Here is a 14,516-nt window from a genome sequence, read left to right on the forward strand (position 1 = left end):
ATACGCTCCTGGAGGTGGTCAGTGGTTTGTGAAGCAGCGCCTGGAGTGGCTATAAAGGCCAATTCTAGAGTGACAGACTCTTCCACAGGTGCTGTAGATAAAATTGGTTGTCGGGGCTGTTACACAGTTGGCTCTCCCCTTGTGCTTCTGTCTTTTTTCCTGACAACTGCTAAGTCTCTTCGACTCGCCACTCTTTAGTCCCACCTTTATGGCTGCCCGCCAGCTCTGCACATACTCTTCCGCGTGGGATGTTAATGCAGCATTGTCAGCAAAGAGGAGTTCCCTGATGAGGACTTTACGTACTTTGGTCTTTGCTCTAAGGCAGGCAAGGTTGAACAACCTGCCATTTGATCTTGTGTGGAGGAAAATTCCCTCTTTTGAAGACTTGAACACATGTAAGAGCAGCAGGGAGAAGAAGATCCCAAACCGTGTAAGTGTGAGAGCACAGCACTGTTTCATGCCACTCAGGACAGGAAAGGGGTCTGACAAGGCACTGCTATGCTGAATTGTACCTTTCATATTGTCAGAGAGATACAGCACTGAAACAGGCCCTTCGGCCCACTGAGTCTGTGCTGACCAACAACCACCCATTTATACGAATCCTATATTCCCTACCACATCCCCACCATTCTTCTACAACCTACCTACACTAGGGACAATTTACAATGGCCAATTTACATATCAACTTGCAAGTCTTTGGCTGTGGGAGGAAACCGGAGCACCCAGCGGAAACCCACACGGTCACAGGGAGAACTTGCAAACTCCGCACAGGCAGTACCCAGAACTGAACCCGGGTCACTGGAGCTGTGAGACTGCAGTGCTAACCACTGTGCCACTGTGCCGCCCTGGAATGATGTGATGATACTTAGTAGCTCTGGTGGACATCTGATCTTTTCTAGTAGTCTGAAGAGACCACGTCTGTTGACGAGGTCAAAGGCTTTGGTGAGATCAATGAAAGCAATGTAGAGGGGCATCTGTTGTTCATGGCATTTCTCCTGTAACTGGCGAAGGGAGAACAGCATGTCAATGGTGGATCTCTCTGCTCGAAAACCACACTGTGCCTCAGGGCAGACACGCTCAGACAGCTTCTGGAGTCTGTTTAAAACGAGTCGAGTGAAGACTTTCCCCACTATGCTGAGCAGGGAGATTCCATGGTAGTTGTTGCAGTCACTGCGGTCACCCTTGCTCTTATAGAGGGTGATGATATTGGCATCGCGCATGTCCTGGGGTACTGCTCCCTCGTCCCAGCACAGGCAAAGCAGTTCATGTAGTGTGAGAGTATAGCAGGCTTGGCACTCTTGATTATTTCAGGGGTAATGCCGTCCTTCCCAGGGGCTTTTCCACTGGCTAGAGAATCAATGGCATCACTGAGTTCCGATTTTGTTGGCTGTTCGTCCAGCTCATCCATGACTGGCAGAGACTGGGCTGCATTGAGGGTGGTCTCAGTGACAAAATTTTCCCTGGAGTACAGTTCTAGGTAGTGTTCCACCCAGCGGTCCATTTGCTTGCGTTGGTCAGTGATCGTGTCCCCTGATTTAGATTTGAGGGGGGCGATCTTCTTGATGGTTGGCCCAAAAGCTCTCTTAATGCCATCATACATTCCTCTGACGTTTCCGGTGTCGGAGGCCAACTGAATATGACTGCATAGGTGTTGCCAGTAGTCATTTGCACAGCGCCTGGCTGTTCTTTGTGCAGCGCTTCTGGCAACTTTAAGTGCTACGGATGTTAACTCACTGGGGGCTTTCTTGTAGTTCAACAGTGCAATGTGCTTAGCGGCTATGACAGGTTCCAGCCCTTCAAAGCGAGATTGAAACCAGTCTGCATTCTGCTTCTCACGTTTGACAAATTTCTAATTCCTGTTAATGATTAAAACACGTTAATTGCTGCAGCCTGTAAATTTTTATTTGAGTTTCCAGCTCAGCACGATGGGCCGAATGGCCTCCTTCTACACTGGACTATCCTATGATTCTGCAAGGTTACTATCTGCCAAATGAAGTGAATATGGTTGTTGAACCTGAAATCCAATAAGATTATTGCTATTAGTTTAACATTGGATCACACAGCAATGCAAAATGTAGAACTTTTGAAAAATATACAGCTTCCAATTTATGGAGGAAAAGAACAAAAACAAAGAACAAAGATAATTACAGCACAGGAACAGGCCCTTCGGCCCTCCAAGGCTGCGCCGATCCAGATCCTCTCTCTAAACATGTCGCCTATTTTCTAAGGTTCTGTATCTCTTTTCTTCCTGCCCATTCATGTATCTGTCTAGATACATCTTAAATGACTCCATCGTGCCCGCATCTACCACCTCCGCTGGCAATGCGTTCCAGGTGCCCACCACCCTCTGCGTAAAGAACTTTCCACGCATATCCCCCCTAAACTTTTCCCCTTTCACTTTGAACTCGTGTCCTCTAGTAAAAGGTTCATTAATTGGAACAACGATGAAACCATTGAGAGATACCACTTCTCTCAAACTGTAACAGCAAGTCAGCTGATTGTTTAGTTAAATCATACCCTTTGATTCTCAACTTCTTCCATCTGAATAGACTTTAGTCAAACACTATGAATTATTCTACCTGGTTTTGGGTCCTATGAACAAATGCTCTCTGCAAAGTTAGAGTGATAGCAGGATAAATTTAATAAATTTAAGCTCGTGGCTTGGACCTTCACACAGAGTGCAATCATGTAGTTATGTTAAATGATGTTACTGGACTAATTACAGAGAGAGTTTAAACCCACCTTGAGAATTTGAACTCATTTTTAAAAATAAATCTGGAAATAAAAAGCTGGTATCAGTAAAAGCCACCATGAAGCTGTCAGATACTCATAAAAATCCAACTGGTTCACAAATTAAACCTGCTGTCCTTATCTAACTTATATGTAATTCCAGCCCCTCATCAATGTAGTTGACTCTTAACTGCCCCCTGAAGTGGCCTAGTAAGATAGTCACTATTAAATCCAATAAAGAATTCAGGAGAAACTCCTTTACCCAGGGAGTGATGAGAATGCAGAACTCATTACCACAAGGAACGTTTATGGCTACATTTAAGGGAAAGCTAAATAAACACATGAAGAAGAAAGGAATTGAATGATAATGTTGATGGACTTAGATGAAGTAAAGTGGGAGGAGGCTCATCTGGCGCATAAACACCAGCATGGACTAGTTGGGCTGAACGGCCTGTCTCTGTGCTGTACATTTTTTGTAATATCAAAGAATGTGTGTTACTTTTAACAGGAGTAGTTTGTGCCACTAATTGCAACACTGCTCTGCGCCAATTCCTCCCACTCAAGTTTAACCAAGTTTATTTTCTGCGTTGACCAGCTGTTAATTTATTTTTGCAGGTTGTATCAATGGATTGGAAGGAGCACTCGGGCTATCACATACTCTTCATCCTCAGTAACCTTGCCATGTGGTTTTATTACTTGAAGGCCTCACGATCAGATCCAGGCAACCTGGTGCGATACACAGACCAGTATGACAAAGGCATGAGGCAGGTGAGAAACTCTCTCCAGCCAACATCCAAAGCAAAAGTGATCAAATTGTTCAGATGAAATCATTTGGATAAGAATGAGGTCAGGCTGAACTTTAACATTAAGTGAGATGTAAGTTATTCCAATATTTAAATTGAATTGAAGTCAGGTTCTGCTTTAACGGGGCAATTGATGACATTTCCTTTTGGTTAAACCTGCCCCTCCATTCTTCAGCTCAAAAGATTTTGCCCACAAACTTGTTGAAAGTATGAGCTGGTAATGGTTGAGCGAGGGGAAAGAGGGAATCTGAAACCTGAGTGAAAAGGGCAACAACAGGGTATCTCTCTAACCAATAAGATTTAAGGATTGGCGAATAGGTAGGAGAAGGACTGAGAAGGAAGATGAATTAAAGGGGTGAATTGAATGTCAAATAAGGAATAGAAAGAAAAATAAAGAAGGGAAGAAAGATTGGATTAAGAGAGAGAAAAAATTGCATTTGTATGTATATTTATATTTTTAAAATTCCCCAAAAATTCAAAATCTGACTGGAATGAGACTCCATACTTGTAATAGTTAATGTTCAGTGCCACAGAGGTTAATTGGCAGTCATTAATATTTATTCAGTTATTAAAAGGGAATTGATGCTTGAAATGACAAGATTTAACTTTCTGTAGCAAACTTCATGGGCAAATAATGAGCAAATATAACAAGTCCCTAAAACAGGAAGCTACAGGCGACATGCTGTTTTTGCAAACTTATAGCAACATGACACAACTCAGATGGTAACCTCTGGATATTCACAATTAAATGGACATCAACTCCTCACCTGACATTGCTCGACCATTTACCCATGAATAACAGTGAGTACTATTGGCCTTACTGTTACATTGACAGAAAATTCTAGCCAAGAAGATTTTGCACGTTCCAACCTTAAAATAACCCACTGCTCTTTTTTGAAGTTGTATTATAACCCACTTTTGAAGGATATGTAAAAATGCACTCAAGCTTCAGAATTATAACCCTGAAGACCTGAAAAGGTGTTCCTGACATCTACACCAGTATGATACCTATCAGAAACCTTTGCTGCTGCTCCTCAAGAACCTTCTGAGTTTTGAGGGAGGTTTCCTAATTACACTGGAATGTAGGAATTGCTAGATGAAAAACACCAGTCCATCTAGTTCATGTTTAACCATCCATCTACCATCACATAATACAACGATAATGGGGTTATTGACTAATCACAGCGATCAATCTCTATCAATCAATCGACAACAGATCCAGGCATGAGATGAGGAAAATCTCCCAGACATGGAGAGCTTTGGGAGCCACAGGGCCAAAATCACCTGTTCCTCCAAAGAATGCTACAACTTACCACGTCAAGACTCAAATTACTCATACACTCTATCCCGCAATGTTATATTCTGAAAGGAATCTATCTAGTTAGCATTTGAATTAGCTTAACGATAGACACCCATTCCACTCAGGCACATCTAGGGGATCAGTCACATTTCTTGACTACAGGCTTTTCAGATGGAGAGACAGGCGACTACAAAAGGAGGGGAGGGTAGTTACAATATTAGTTAATGAAACAATCACAGCTATGAGGAGGCATGATACGCTATAAGGAGCATCAAATGAAGCCATATGGCTGAACTGAGGAACAAATTCACAGTTAGCGGCAAATTACTGAGAAGTCCAGAAACAATATGGCAGTAATGCTGCATGATTTCAACTACCTGAATATTAACTGGGATAAAATCAATGTAAAAGATATACAGGGAGCAGAATTCTTAATGCCTTCAGGAGAACATTTTTAGCCAGTATGTAATAAACCTAACAAGAGAACAGACAATTCCGAGCTTGGTTTTAGGAAATGAATTTAAGCAAGTCGAAGGGGTATCAGTGGGAGAGCATTTTAGTCGTAGTGATCATAATTCAATGAGATTTAGCATAGTTATGGAAAAGAACAAAGATAGATAACAGTATAAGTTTTAAATTAGCAAAAGGCCAATTTTAGTAAGCTGAGATGTGATTTGGCAAAAGTGGGCTAAAAACAGCTACTTGAAGATAAATCAGTGTCAGAGCAGTGGGAGGCATTCAAGGAGGAGATAGAGAGGGTTCAGAACAAATACATTGCCACAAAGAAAAAAGGTGGGATTACAATTCTAGACCCCCGTGGATGTCAAAGAGCATACAGATAGGATAAGGCAAAAAAAAACTTATATCTGATGTCCAACTAGGAAGGAGGCATTGCTGGATCTGGTGATGGGGAATGAGGTGGGCCAAGTGGACCAAGTGTCTATGGGGAACACTTAGATAAGAGTGATCATCATAAGGTTTAGGTTAGTAATGGAGAAAAGCAAGGAAAAATCTAAAGTAGAATTTCTAAATTGGGAGAGGGCTAATTTCAATGGAATGAGAGAGGATCTAGGGGGTAAAATGGAATCTCAGACTGACAGGAGAAACTCTAAAGGAAAAATGGGTCATCTTTAAGGAAGAGATGTTCCAAGTGCAAACTAGGTACTTTCCAACAAGACAGAAAAGCAAGGGAACCAAAGCCAGGGTTCCTTGGATGACAAAGGAGATAGAGAGTAACATGAAACAAAAAAGGAGGGTGCATGATGCATGTCAGGTGAGTTCTTCAAGAGAGAACCAGGCCAAATACAATAAGTTGAGAGGGGAAGAGGAAAATAAGACTGGCAAAGAGAGAATTGAATGCAGTTAACATTAAATAGAACCTAAAAGTCTGCCTGTAAATAGTAAGTAGGTAGTCAAAGGAGCATGGGGCCTATTAAGGACAAAGAAAGTAATTTATGCTTAGAGTTACGAACAAGGCTATACTATTTAATGAGTGCTTTATATCGGTGTTAACCAAGGAAGAGGATGGTGACAAATATTAGTAGAAGCAGAGATGGTCAAGGTAATGGATGGGGTGAAAATTGATAGGCAGGATGTACTGCAAAGGCTGGCTATGCTTAGAGTGGATAAGGTGCCTGATCTGGATGGCTTGCATCCCAGATTGCTAAAGGAAGTGGAGATAGAGATAGTGGAAGGGCTTGCCATAATCTTCCAGTCTTCCCTGGATACGGGGGAGGTGCCAGAGGATTGGAAAGTGACACATGTGACACCCTTGCTCAAAAAAGGGTGTAAGAACATTCCAAGTAACTACAGGCTGGTCAGTTTAACATTAATGGTGGGTAAGGTTTTAGAAACTATAATCAAGGGAAAAATTAATGGGCACTTGGAGAGGTTTATGTAAATTCAGGAGAGTCAGCATAGATTTGTAAAAGACAGATCATGTTTGACTCATCTATTTGAATGGATAAATCACCAGGACCAGATGGATTGCATCCCAGGTTGTTAAAGGAAGTCAAGGAGGAAATAGTGGACGCACTGAGGATCATCTTCAAATCCTCATTAGATATGGGCAAGGTGCCAGAGGATTGGAGGTCTGCAAATTAGCTAATAAAATAGGAGATGAGGATAAAGTGAATGTTTTCCTCACCAGGATGGAGCCAGACAGGAGAAAGCTCTCAGCGGCACGATTTGCAATAATGCTGTAACCACTTGACATAGAAATCCCTGTTCATTCAACCTTTGATTCATTCTCCCTCTCCAGCCTGATCCTGGCTCTGAGAATTTCAGAATTTCATGGACAGTCACATTCGATACAATTAAATACCATTTCACTCTTGATATTGTTTTGAACAGTTTGGGACTAGTGTTTAGAATTAAAATTCCCACAGCATCAACAAAAAAACTTCAGGTTCATTTAATTAGAAAGCAAATTTGGAACTCCCATTACAGCTGAATAGATGTATTGCCTAGGGTGGAATTGGCCCAAATGAACCAGGAAGCGCCCAGTAGATTTTAGCTGATCTCAATCTGGTTTGCAGTAAACAGGTTTCAGAGCTTGTCTATGGAGTGGGGGCGGGGTGGAAATGTTTCTCATCCCTGATTGCTTTCCAGTGTTGCCTGCATGTCTGGGCATCTGGTCAGGATGAGATTCAGGTGGTTTGCCAACATTCTCTAATGGTCATTTGAGTGATGTAATGGAGGGAAACCATGTTTCAGTAAGAGTCAATGTGACAGGAGAGGAGGGAAGGCATTGAAGTTGTAATTCTGCAGCATGTTTAAATCTAACAATCTGATTCTGCTGGTGTTTCAGATCATTGAGCATAATCTGGATTCAGACCAACTACTGGCAGAAAATCTGTGTCACACCTGTCAGCTCCTCCGACCACTCCGAGCTAAGCACTGTTCTGCTACAAATCGTTGTGTGAGACACTTTGATCACTACTGCCCTTTCATTTACAATGCTGTTGGATACAAAAACAGGTCTGAACTAGCCTGAAAAATGTCCCATCACTACACTCCCTGGTCAACCTATCAGTATGAGTATATTTCTGTGGTCATGTATACATGTGTGCATATGTTTGTGTTTATATACATGTGTATAACTTGGTTGATAAAAATTATATCACTATTAAATAGTATTAACACCATGAGTACGCAATTCAAAAAAATTCCATGTTTTAAACTTAATCACTCAAGATGTCCATACAGTGCTGTGAAATATGTACAACACTATTAATGAACCGGAAAAGTATTGTCATAGGGACAGGATGAGGCCATTCAGCCCCTCAAGCCTGTTATGTCATTCAGTGAGATCACAGCTGATCTGCGACCCAGCTCCATAAACCCATCTTTTCCCCATTTCCCTTAATAACTTTGGTTAACAAAAGTCTATCAATCTCATGTTTAAAACTAATAATTGATCCAGCATCAATTGCAGTTTGCGGAAGAGAATTCAAAACTTCTAACACCCTTTGCAGAGAGAAATGTTTCCTAATTACATTCCTGAAATGACTGGCACAAATTTTTTGATGATGTTGTTGTTACACCCAGGTGAGAAAGGGGTCTAGGGTTCCCTCTCAGCCTTCACCTGGTCTGACTGTGGCAGGGTTTAATTTTAAACACACTGTTTTTAGCTCCCCCTTGATGAATCCTTGTTCACCGCTTTCCAATTATAAGGCAAAGAATCCAGCACAAACAGGCTTTCTTAGGTTTAAAGAAGAAAAGTTGAAATTTATTAAACTTAAACTCTAATTCAGTTGACGCCTGCGGATACATGACGCGCCCACACTAGCATGCATATGCAATACACACATGCAGATAGGGACAGAAAAGAGCAAAAGAAAAATAAAGTGAAAAGTTTGAGGCAATATCTGAAGGGTTTTTGTTACAGTTCTTCGAGCTCACTGTAAAGTCCTTGATTGTAAATAGATCTTGCTTTTCGTTGGGGCCCAGTATTCTTCTTAAACCTTGTTCTCTGTAGGAGACTTTTCTCTCTTGGGGTTCATGTGCCTTCAGTGGATTCAGAGGCTTGTGAGAAAGAGATTGGAGCAGGCAGACAGGAGAGGCTGTGGCAAGCCAGCAAGGAGAGACCTTCTCAGTCCAGCAGCATTCTGTTTTCTGCCCAAACTGTTTGTACAAATTCAAAAAACTCAGGTTGCCCAGCAGGTTGGCCATGTGACTAGCTGGTTTGACCATGTTCATTTGTGTATTCGGCCATCTTAGCATACAAGGCTATGGGCCAAGTGCTGGAAAATGGGATTATAATAGTTAGGTGCTTGATGGCCGGCACAGACATGATGGGCCGAAGGGCCTATTTCTGCGCTGTATAACTCGATGACTCTGTGACTCTAACCTGAAATGCAAGGTCCCCCACCTTCAACCTCTGGTGATCAAAAGTCCATTGTGGGTTGAATGTGTCAGGGAATGGCTGCTTTGTCCTTCCAAACACTGTCAGTTAATAGGTAAATGTCTTTCCAGCCAAGATCTGGCAAATTTTTCAAGCCAGTCCTTTCTTCACTTCAACAACAGTTTGAAATGTAATGTTCATGTGGAAAAATTAAAATGCCTCATGCTGGAAGGTGGGGGCCTGCATGACACCTCCACACCCAGAGGAATGAAATGTGATTTGAGAAAACCTCATTTCAATAAAACAGTCGAGAGAAAAATATCAGGTACAGAAAAAAACATGCATTTCTCTCATTCATTCCCATTCATTCATAAATCCTAAAACTTATTACAGCCTGTCTTCTCTTGGTGCCAGTGCTGCTTTAATCGCCCCCTTTTTGACATCCCAATAAACATGTGGGTTTTTTGGGGGGGAAGTTTCTCTTCCATTTGCCCATTTCCATGGCTTCAATTCCACGTTCCTGCCCACTCCCCATATCCCTTGATTCCCTGAGAGATCAAAAATCTATCTATCCCAGCCTTAAATGTATTCAATGCTGGATCATCCACAACCGTCTGGGGTAGAGAATTCCAAAGATTCACAACCCTTTGAGTGAAGTAATTTCTCCTCATCTCATTTGTAAATTATCCTGAGACTGTGGCCCCGTGTTTTAGATTCCCTGACCAGCAGAAATAATCTCTAACCCTAACCCTATCCAGCTTCTTCAGAATCTTGTATATTTCAATAAGATCAGAACAAAAAGAACAAAGAACAAAGAAAATTACAGCACAGGAACAGGCCCTTCGGCTCTCCAAGCCTGCATCGATCCAGATCCTCTATCTAAACATGTCGCCTATTTTCTAAGGGTCTGTATCTCTTTTCTTACCGCCCATTCATGTATCTGTCTAGATACATCTTAAAAGACGCCATCGTGCCCGCATCTACCACCTCCGCTGGCAACGCGTTCCAGGCACCCACCACCCTCTGCGTAAAGAACTTTCCACGCATATCCCCCCTCAACTTTTCCCCTTTCACTTTGAACTCGTGTCCTCTAGTAATTGAATCCCCCACTCTGGGAAAAAGCCTCTTGCTATCCACCCTGTCTATACCTCTCATGATTTTGTACACCTCAATCAGGTCCCCCCTCAACCTCCGTCTTTCAAATGAAAATAATCCTAATCTACTCAACCTCTCTTCATAGCTAGCGCCCTCCATACCAGGCAACATCCTGGTGAACCTCCTCTGCACCCTCACCAAAGCATCCACATCCTTTTGGTAATGTGGCGACCAGAACTGCACGCAGTATTCCAAATGTGGCCGAACCAAAGTCCTATACAACTGTAACATGATCTGCCAACTCTCGTACTCAATACCCCGTCCGATGAAGGAAAGCATGCCGTATGCCTTCTTGACCACTCTATTTACCTGCGTTGCCACCTTCAGGGAACAGTGGACCTGAACACCCAAATCTCTCTGGACATCAAATTTCCCCAGGACTTTTCCATTTACTGTATAGTTCACTCTTGAATTGGATCTTCCAAAATGCATCACCTCGCATTTTCCCTGATTGAACTCCATCTGCCATTTCTCTGCCCAACTCTCCAATCTATCTATATTCTGCTGTATTCTCTGACAGTCCCCTTCACTATCTGCTACTCCACCAATCTTAGTGTCGTCTGAAAACTTGCTAATCAGTCCACCTATACTTTCCTCCAAATCATTTATGTATATCACAAACAACAGTGGTCCCAGCACGGATCCCTGTGGAACACCACTGGTCACACGTCTCCATTTTGAGAAACTCCCTTCTACTGCTACTCTCTGTCTCCTGTTGCCCAGCCAGTTCTTTATCCATCTAGCTAGTACACCTTGGACCCCATGCGCCTTCACTTTCTCCATCAGCCTGCCATGGGGAACCTTATCAAACGCCTTACTGAAGTCCATGTATATGACATCCACAGCCCTTCCCTCATCAATCAACTTTGTCACTTCCTCAAAGAATTCTATTAAGTTGGTAAGACATAACCTTCCCTGCACAAAACCATGTTGCCTATCACTGATAAGCTCATTTTCGTCCAAATGGGAATAGATCCTATCCCTCAGTATCTTCTCCAGCAGCTTCCCTACCACTGACGTCAGGCTCACCGGTCTATAATTACCTGGATTATCCCTGCTACCCTTCTTAAACAAGGGGACAACATTAGCAATTCTCCAGTCCTCCGGGACCTCACCCGTGTTTAAGGATGCTGCAAAGATATTTGTTAAGGCCCCAGCTATTTCCTCTCTCGCTTCCCTCAGTAACCTGGGATAGATTCCATCCGGACCTGGGGACTTGTCCACCTTAATGCCCTTTAGAATACCCAACACTTCCTCCCTCCTTATGCCGACTTGACCTAGAGTAATCAAACATCTGTTCCTAACCTCAACATCCGTCATGTCCCTCTCCTCGGTGAATACCGATGCAAAGTACTCGTTTAGAATCTCACACATTTTCTCTGACTCCAAACATAACATTCCTCCTTTGTCCTTTAGAGGGCCAATCCTTTCTCTAGTTACCATCTTTCTCCTTATATATGAATAAAAGGCTTTGGAATTTTCCTTAACCCTGTTTGCTAAAGATATTTCATGACCCCTTTTAGCCCTCTTAATTCCTCGTTTCAGATTGGTCCTACATTCCTGATATTCTTTCAAAGCTTCGTCTTTCATCAGCCGCCTAGACCTTATGTATGCTTCCTTTTTCCTCTTAGCTAATCTCACAATTTCACCTGTCATCCGTGGTTCCCTAATCTTGCCATTTCTATCCCTCATTTTCACAGGAACATGTCTCTCCTATACGCTAATCAACCTCTCTTTAAAAGCCTCCCACATGTGGATTTACCTTCAAACAGCTGCTCCCAATCTACATTTCCCAGCTCCTGCCGAATTTTGGTATAGTTGGCCTTCCCCCAATTTAGCACTCTTCCTTTAGGACCACTCTCCTCTTTGTCCATGAGTATTTTAAAGCTTACGGAATTGTGATCACTATTCCCAAAGTAGTCCCCTACTGAAACTTCAACCACCTGGCCGGGCTCATTCCCCAACACCAGGTCCAGTATGGCCCCTTCCCGAGTTGGACTATTTACATACTGCTCTAGAAAACCCTCCTGGATGCTCCTGACAATTTCTGCTCCATCTAGACCTCTAACACTAAGTGAATCCCAGTCAATGTTGGGAAAATTAAAATCTCCTATCACCACCACCCTGTTGCTCCTACATCTTTCCATAATCTGTTTACATATTTGTCCCTCTATCTCACGCTCGCTGTTGGGAGGCCTGTAGTACAGCCCCAACATTGTTACCGCACCCTTCCTATTTCTGAGTTCTGTCCATATTGCCTCACTGCTCGAGTCCTCCATAGTGCCCTCCTTCAGCACAGCTGTGATATCTTCTTTGACCAGTAATGCAACTCCTCCACCCCTTTTACCTCCCTCTCTATCCCACCTGAAGCATCGATATCCTGGGATATTTAGTTGCCAATCATGCCCTTCCCTCAACCAAGTCTCAGTAATAGCAATAACATCATACTCCCAGGTACTAATCCAAGCCCTAAGTTCATCTGCCTTACCTGCTACACTTTTTGCATTAAAACAAATGCACCTCAGACCACCAGTCCCTTTACATTCATCATCTGCTCCCTGCCTGCTCTTCCCCTTAGTCACACTGATTTCATTATCTAGTTCCTTACAGGCTTTTGTTACTACATCCTTACTGTCAACTGACCTCCTCAATTGGTTCCCATCCCCCTGCCACATTAGTTTAAACCCTCCCCAACAGCGTTAGCAAAAGCACCCCCAAGGACATTGGTTCCAGTCCGGCCCAGGTGTAGACCGTCCAATTTGTAATAGTCCCACCTCCCCCAGAACCGGTCCCAATGTCCCAAAAATCTGAACCCCTCCCTCCTGCACCATCTCTCAAGCCACGCATTCATCCTGACTATTCTTTCATTTCTGCTCTGACTATCACGTGGCACTGGTAGCAATCCTGAGATTACTACCTCTGAGGTCCTACTTTTTAACTTGGCTCCTAACTCCCTAAACTCTGCTTGTAGGACCTCATCCCATTTTTTACCTATATCATTGGTGCCTATGTGCACAACGACAACTGGCTGTTCACCCTCCCCCTTTAGAATGCTCTGCAGCCGACCTGAGACATCCCTGACCCGTGCACCTGGGAGGCAACATACCATTCGGGAGTCTCGTTTTCGACCACAGAACCGCCTATCTACTCCCCTTACAATCGAATCCCCTACGACTAAAGCCCTTCCACTCTTTTTCCCGCCCTTCCAAACAGCAGAGCCAGCCACGGTGTCATGATCCTGGCTACTGCTGCCTTCCCCTGGTGAGCCATCTCCCTCAACAGTATCCAAAACGGTATACTTGTTTTGGAGGGAGATGACCGCAGGGGACACCTGCGCTGCCTTCCTGCTCTTTCTCTGCCTTTTGGTCACCCATTCCCTTTCTCCCTCAGCAATCCTAATCTGCGGTGTGACCAATTCACTAAACGTGCTATCCACGACCTCCTCAGCATCACGCATGCTCCAAAGTGAGTCCATCAGCAGCTCCAGAGCCGTCATGCGGTCCAACAAGAGCTGCAGCTGGACACACTTCCTGCACGTGAAGGAGTCAGGGACATCAGCCGTGTCCCTGAGCTCCCACATTGAGCAAGAGGAGCATAACACGGGTCTGAGATCTGCTGCCATTTTTAATCTTAAGCTTAACTTAGTTAAATGAAAAAGGAACGAAAAGTTTTTACCAATCACGATAAAACCAGAGAAATAGAAAAAGCCTTACGTTATATACACCCCACCGAGTCCTTTTTTTTGGTTAGAGGAGGAGGGCGGGTGGGAGACACAACAAGTGTGGTGTCTCGGGTTCAGAAACCGCCCAAATATATAGTATTTTACTTACCCAGCAGCCCCCTGGTTTCCGCCAAAAACAAAAGGAAATTAAGTTTACTTTAAACTGACCTTCCCAGCTGCTCACTCGCTGGCACGCTCTGCTCCCGAAAAAGCTGCTGCAATGAAAGGAAAGTTATTTTAAACCGCCCAAATATATAGGGTTTTACTTACCCAGCAGCCCCCTGGCCTCCGCCGAAAACAAAAGGAAACTAAGTTTACTTTAAACTGACCTTCCTGCTGCTCTTCGCTCGCACTCTCTGCTCCCGAAAAAGCTGCTGCAATGAAAGGAAAGTTATTTTAAACCGCCCAAATATATAGTGTTTTACTTACCCAGCAGCCCCCTGGCCTCCGCCGAAAACAAAA

Source organism: Heterodontus francisci, chromosome 12, assembly GCF_036365525.1.
Source record: "Heterodontus francisci isolate sHetFra1 chromosome 12, sHetFra1.hap1, whole genome shotgun sequence".
In the NCBI taxonomy this organism is placed as follows: Eukaryota; Metazoa; Chordata; class Chondrichthyes; order Heterodontiformes; family Heterodontidae; genus Heterodontus; species Heterodontus francisci.